The sequence below is a fragment of the Callithrix jacchus genome, chromosome 1, assembly GCF_049354715.1.
Source record: "Callithrix jacchus isolate 240 chromosome 1, calJac240_pri, whole genome shotgun sequence".
Lineage (NCBI taxonomy): Eukaryota > Metazoa > Chordata > Mammalia > Primates > Cebidae > Callithrix > Callithrix jacchus.
The window spans coordinates 85,402,106-85,408,820 of NC_133502.1; the positions used below are offsets into that span (position 1 = coordinate 85,402,106).

General features: G+C 35.1%; 1 pseudogene; it reads left to right on the plus strand.

Moving 5' to 3' along the window:
* The first annotated feature begins 6,009 nt into the window (after window positions 1-6,009).
* On the plus strand, window positions 6,010-6,119 carry LOC118148516 (small nucleolar RNA U13; annotated as a pseudogene).
* Window positions 6,120-6,715: the final 596 nt, after the last annotated feature.

Below are 6,715 nucleotides of genomic sequence, written 5' to 3' on the forward strand. Positions count from 1 at the left end.
TAAATCTTAACCTTGGGAATTCTAGCATGAAACATCTGCCCTAGCTAAATGTACTGCCCATGACCAGACTCCCTGAATTACAGAGCAGTGTGTGACAAAAGAAACTAGAGAAAATGTCTAGGGGTTCTGGCTTCATGTTCCCAAGACTGTTAACAAGGAATTCCTGCTGCAAGTAAAAGGACAGATACAGCATGCAGAAGCATCAACAGCTCTGCAGATCTCTGTTGAGAACTGAGCAGAGGCTGCAGGAATAACTGTGGACTATGAGTTAAAAAGCAAACGGCTCAAGCATGGGCTTTGTTTTCCACCTGCATGAATTGAACCTTTCTAAAGTCTTACTTTTGTGTAAATGTCACTATATCTAGGATATGCTAAAAATTGTAGACTGTAAGTTGAGAGATTCTATATGGCATTGGAAACCACTGCATTGTCAGCACCAGAAAGCAAATTCAAACTTGTGGCATGAAATTAATGCATTTGTTACTCCTCACTTGTATTAAGGAGAATTTAGCGATGTGCAAAATTGAAGAGCTAACTTTCACATCTGCCACCCAAGCAGGGCTTTGTAGTTTTTAGTTGATTGAATTTGGTCCCCCAGTATTCCACAGTAGACTGAGAGTGACTTATTGCAAGCTGCTGTTAACAAGGCTCAGTGCTGTTGCTATTCTCAAGTGACAGAAGGGATTCTCTCTGGACTTTCAACTGCCAGGCCAGGAGTGACCTTTAAAGAAAGAAGAGATGAGGCCAAGAGGAAGCATTAAATCATGTTGGATCACCCCCCTTTAAGAGTGCAGGTACCGAGGAGATGATTAACTCCACTGGCTATCAAATTAAGTGGACTGAACCAGACAGGAAAAGAGAATTTGAATGGGACCACTTAAATGGACAAGAATTCAAGAGCTGCCATATGAATAGTAAACAGAACTTGAATGCTTCAGATCCACAGAGTATTACTTTGCTTTCTATTGATGTCGCCTTGGTCCTGTGGAAGACAAAGTAGATGCTTTGGTTAAAACTGCATGTGTTCTAGTCCCTGTAAAGTTGGGTTTTATCTTTGCATCACATAATGCTGTGAATGAGAAAAAGAAAATCCATCTTGCTTTTGTAGCAAGAGAAAGCCTTGATTGCATACCTCATCAGGAGAGAGATTTATTACACCTACGGCTCCTAATCCTCTTGTAATTCCTCCTGTTCTCTGCTTTTTAATTTTTTTCTTTTTGTAAGCTGACATCAAATCCTTCATGTTATTGGAATGTTTCTTTGTGTGTTGTATTTCTAAAGGATCCATAAGTAGTACAGGAAAGAAAATCAGAATATTAATGCTTCTTGTTTTATTTTTACTCCCTCATAGTATTCCTTTGGGCTGAGGCTTTGCATTTTGTTCTATTTTTCCCCCTCAAATTCTGAGCTAAATCTCTTAATCTCATTGTGCATAAACAGATCTCCAGTGGGAGATTTAACTGCCAACTTGAGAAGGACTAAACATTTAAAGTTTCAGTACCACCTCACAGCTGTGATATGGTGGATATGTCAAACAGTGATGATTTTTGTAGGTTGTATATTGATTTTAGGGCACTGATTTTAGCTGGTAAAACTGGAAACAATCATTTTAATTCATTTGCTTTAAACTATTTTATGAAGTGTACATTGTGACCTATTTATGATTGTAGAAGGCTGTGATATACCATATTTGAGCTCTTAAAGTTGTCATGCTCATGGCCTTTTCATCACTGTTGTCATATTTTTATGAGTATTCTCTGGAACTAGTTCTTTCATTATTTATTCTTTATTAAAGAAACACAGCAGGAAGTGAAAATATATTCATCAACATCCATTTTTTATTCAACTAACTTTTCTAGGGACCATTTTTTTTTCTTATATGCTTTTGATTTGGTCTTTACTTTAACAACATGACTAAACTGCAACAAAGAGTTTTCCAGGCTGAGAACCCATAACTTAGAGCCAGTTGTACACATCTCCTAGTCAGGGGACAATTCTGGGAGAGATGAATGGTTCAGCAGAAGGACGATTACCACTGAACAAAGGAAACCAGGAACCAAAGAGTTGCTATAATAGTGACATTAGATATTTTTAATGAGCCAAACTGTCCTAGAGATATAGATCATCACTGGCATTTCTTGTTGATGATTTATGATATGGTTACATTGAGTGTCCTTGTGGCCTCGTATGCAGCAGATATTATTTTGATTTTCTTTCTTTTTTTTTGGGTTCATTTTATTCCATAGAGCACAATCAGAGAAAGCCAGAGAGGTTCCTGTTTAATATACCACATTCTATCTGAGCAGGTTCCTTTGGTTGAAGAAGAAGAGAGAAGAGGGACTGTTAAGTTTTATCTGGTAGAACAACAACAAACAACACTAGCACTAAATCATTCTCATCTTTACTGAAATGCTACCCTTTACTCCCCAATATAATTTTTTCTTTTTCCATATGCTTCTTCTTAACAGTAGAAATCAGAGTAAAACTCAACATTGAAATAATTTTTGATTTCTTTATCTCTTCAGTTGAGCCAGATATTTTCAAATATATCATAATTTCATTGATGTTTCAACAGCCCTAGGAAATATTTAGAATAATTAATCTGTTACAGAAACTTACACATTCCATATTTAGTAACTGGTAAAATCAGAATTCAAACCAAAGCAGTCAGGATTAAAACTCAAAAGTCATATACTTCTTATTGCATGATGTTAAAATCTTGGTTTCTCTATATAATACACATTATTACTAAAAAGATTTTCAGTATACCAATAATTCATCCTGGGCACACATCCTTTAAAAATTGCAAACTAAACTAGATGATATTTTTGCATTCTGAACCTTAGACTCATTCTTTTTTTAAAATTGAAGGATTATAGTTAAGCACCAGGATAAGAAAGGGCATTTTAGGACAAAAAGGAAGAGACTGTTTATTTTAACTGATGTAGAAACATTTCATATTCAATTGTAAGCCACTACTTAAGCCAAAGGAAAACAATGGTTATTGTTTTGATCCCCTACTGTGATATTATAAAAGAAATTATTAAATCACATGACTCACAAAGACAATGGCAACCCTTCACCAGAGGGATGGTAGTAGCATATAATCAGGATTCCAAGATCAGATTTCCCTTCGCTTTGGAATGAAATTATGGGTCTGACGTTTGTTTTCAGTTTCTCTCTTTTTAAACTTCCAATATTCTAGTCAGTGGTTTAACATCTAGAGATTATGAGTTTCATTTTCATTGACTAAAAGAGAACATTCTAATTTGTTTATTGACTCAGTATTGACCACTCCTATTAGTGTTATATTTGATACTTTAGCTGGATTTTCCAGTGTTTCAAGTTAGATTTTCCTAGAAACAGACTGGAAGCAAGTATTTGAGAGTGAGTAGTTTATTTGGGAAGTCATCCTAGAAAATACCGGTAGGGAAGTGGAAAAGCGAGGCAGGGGGAAATAAAGCCTGTACTACATGTGTTTAGGAAGCCAGTTTCTATAGTAAACAACTGTAGTGGATATTAGTTCTAGAACTGTTTACAATGAGATTAGAAATTAAGATTAGGCATTTATAAATGTTTGTAGCAAGTTGATAGTGGCATGATGTAAAAATAGATTTTTATTCTATTTTACAAAGCTTTGGTCAGAAACAAACTAATCTGGTACCTCAAAACTGATGGATTTTTGCTTTTGTGGCCTGAGTTTTAATGAGATAGCCAAAAAAATTATTACCAAGGTCACTGTCCAGGAGCTTTTCTTCTGTGTTCTCTTCTGAGACTTTTATAGCCTTTGGTCATATGTTTAGATATTTTATTCAATTTCAGTGATTTTTGTGTATGGTGTCAGAACAAAAGTTTCAGTTCCATTTATTTGCATGTGAAAATACAGTATTCCCAGCACCATTTGTTTTTGTATTTTGACAAGGCCTCACTCTGTCACCCATGCTAGAGTGCAGTGGTGTGATCCTAACTCACTGTAACCACAAACTCCTGGGCTTAAGAGATCCTCCTGTCTTAGCCTCCCAAGTAGTTGAGACTACAGGCACACACCACCATGCCCAGCTAATCGTTTTTAAATTTTTTGTAGAGCTAGGCTCTCATTTTATTCCTCAGGCTGGTCTCAAACTACTGACTTCAAGCAATCTTCCTGCTTCTAACTCCCTGAGTGCTGAGATTATAGTCATGAGCCACTGTGTTCATCCCCCAGCACCATCTATTGAAGAGACAATTCTTTTTCAATTGCGTCTTCTTGGTGCCCTTGTCAAAAATGAGTTGACTATATATGTTTCCATTTATTTCTGGGCTCTCTATTCTGTCCCGTTGGTCTATGTGTCTGTTTCTATGCCAGTAGCATATTGTTTTGACTTCCATAACATTGTAATATAATTTAAAATCAAGAAATGTGATCCCTCAAACTTTTTATTTCTCAAAATTATTTTGGCTATTCTGGGTCTTTTATGGCTCCACATCATCAAAAAATTTTTTTCTATTCCTGTGAGGAATGCCATTGGGATTTCATAGTAATTGTGTTGAATCCTTATATTGCTTTGGGCAGTATGGACATTTTTAACAATATTGACTCTTCCAATCTATGAGCACAAGTTATTTTTCCATTTATGTGTGTCTTCTTCAATTTGTTTTACCATTGGTCGGTAGTTTTCATTGTATATCTTTCACCATTTTTATTAAACTTAGTCCTAGGTATTTTTTGATACAAGTATAAATGGGACTATTTCTTGACTTCCTTTTGGTTTGGTCATTATGTGTGTATAAAAATGTTCCTCATTTGTATGTTGATTTTGTATCTTACAACTTTACCAAATTTATTTTTTAGTTCTAATCATTTTTGGGGGATCTTTGGGGTTTTTAATATATATATAGGATTATGCCATCTGCAGTACAGATAATTTTACCTTTTTTTTTGTTATTTGAATGCCTTTTATTTGTTTTTCTTGTCCGATTGCTCTTGCTAATACTTCCATTGCTATGTTGAATAAAAGTGAGGGTGAACATTCTGTCTAGAACGAGGCCTAGTAAAAAGGCTTTTAGTCTTTTCCATTGATTATAACGTTAGCTGTGGTTTTTTCATAAATGGTCTTTATCATGCTGAGAAACTTTTCTTCTATATCTGAACTGTTACAAGTTTTAATCAGAAAAGAATGCCGATCTTTGTTGAATGCTTTTTCCACATCAATTGAGATGTTGATGTGGTTTTTGTCATTCATTCTCTTGATGTGATATATTATATTGATTAATTTGACAGTGTTAAACTGGCCTTGCATGCCAGAGATAAATCCTACTTGGTTATGATGTAAAATCTGATTGATATGTTGGGTTTGGTTTACTAATATTTTATTGAGGATATTTGCACCAATATTTATCAGATAAATTGGCCTGTAGTTTTCTTATGATACCTTTGTTTGGCTTAGGTGTCAGTGTGATGCTATCTTATTAATGGATTTCAAAGTATCCTCTCTCGGTCTATTTTTTGGAAGAGTTGGTAGGATTCAGCTGTGAAACCATCTGGTGTTGGGCTTCTCTTTGTTTTTATTTGTTCAATCTCTATTTGATGTTGGCCAGACTAGGAATTTAAAACAACTATAATTAATATGGTAAGCGCTCCAGTGGATAAAGTAGATAGCATGCAGGAAGAGATAGGCAATGTGAGCAGAGAGATAGATATTTTAAGAAAGAATTGAAAAGAAATGCTATAGTTCAAAAACATTGTAACAGAAATGAAGAATGCCTTGGGCTTATTAGTAGACAGGACATGGTGGAGGACAGAATCTCTGAGCTTGAAGTTATCTTGATAGAAACTTCCAAAACTGATAAGCAGAGAGAAAAAAAAAGATTTAAAGAAAAAAAAAAAAACCAACAACCAGAACTGTATATCTATGGAGTGTGGAATAACAGCAAAATGCACCAATTAGAAGAAAATGCTAGAGTGGATCAAAAACAAGACCCAAATGTATATTGCCCATAAAACACATACAAGAAAAAGTAAAAGGTCTAATCCTTTTGTGGTTCATAAGTGTAATGATTGAGTTTCTTACACTCATGTGTGAGATATACTTCTCTCAAACCTTGTTGCCATATTGCCATACTATTATACCAGATTGATGTGGAAAAAAAGTAAGGGATTTGAGAAAGATATACCATGCTAACACTAATAAAAAGAAAGGGACAGTAGCTATATTAATTTGAGGCACAGAAGATTGTATAGCAAGTAAAATTATTAGAAATAAAGAGGAGTATTGCATAGTAATAAAGAAGTTAACTCTGCAAGATGATATAACAATCCTTAATGAATACACACCCAGCAATAGAACATGAAAATACATGAGTCAAAAACTGATAGAACTTCAAAGAAAACTAAGATTAATTTACTATTATCTTTAGAGACTTCAACATGTCTCTATTAAAAACAAATTGATCATGCAGGTAATGTCCTAGTAATGTCATAGCTGAATTCAACAACTGGAAGTTAATAAACTGGGTATAACTGACATCTATAGACTACTTCATCACAAAGCAGCCAGTTGCACATTTTCCTCAAGCTTACATGAAACATTTGCCAAGATAGACCATATTCTGGGCCATAAAAACACACTACAGGCCGGGCGCAGTGGCTCAAGCCTATAATCCCAGCACTTTGGAGGCCGAGGCAGGTGGATCACGAGATCAAGAGATCGAGACCATCCTGGTCAACATGGTGAAA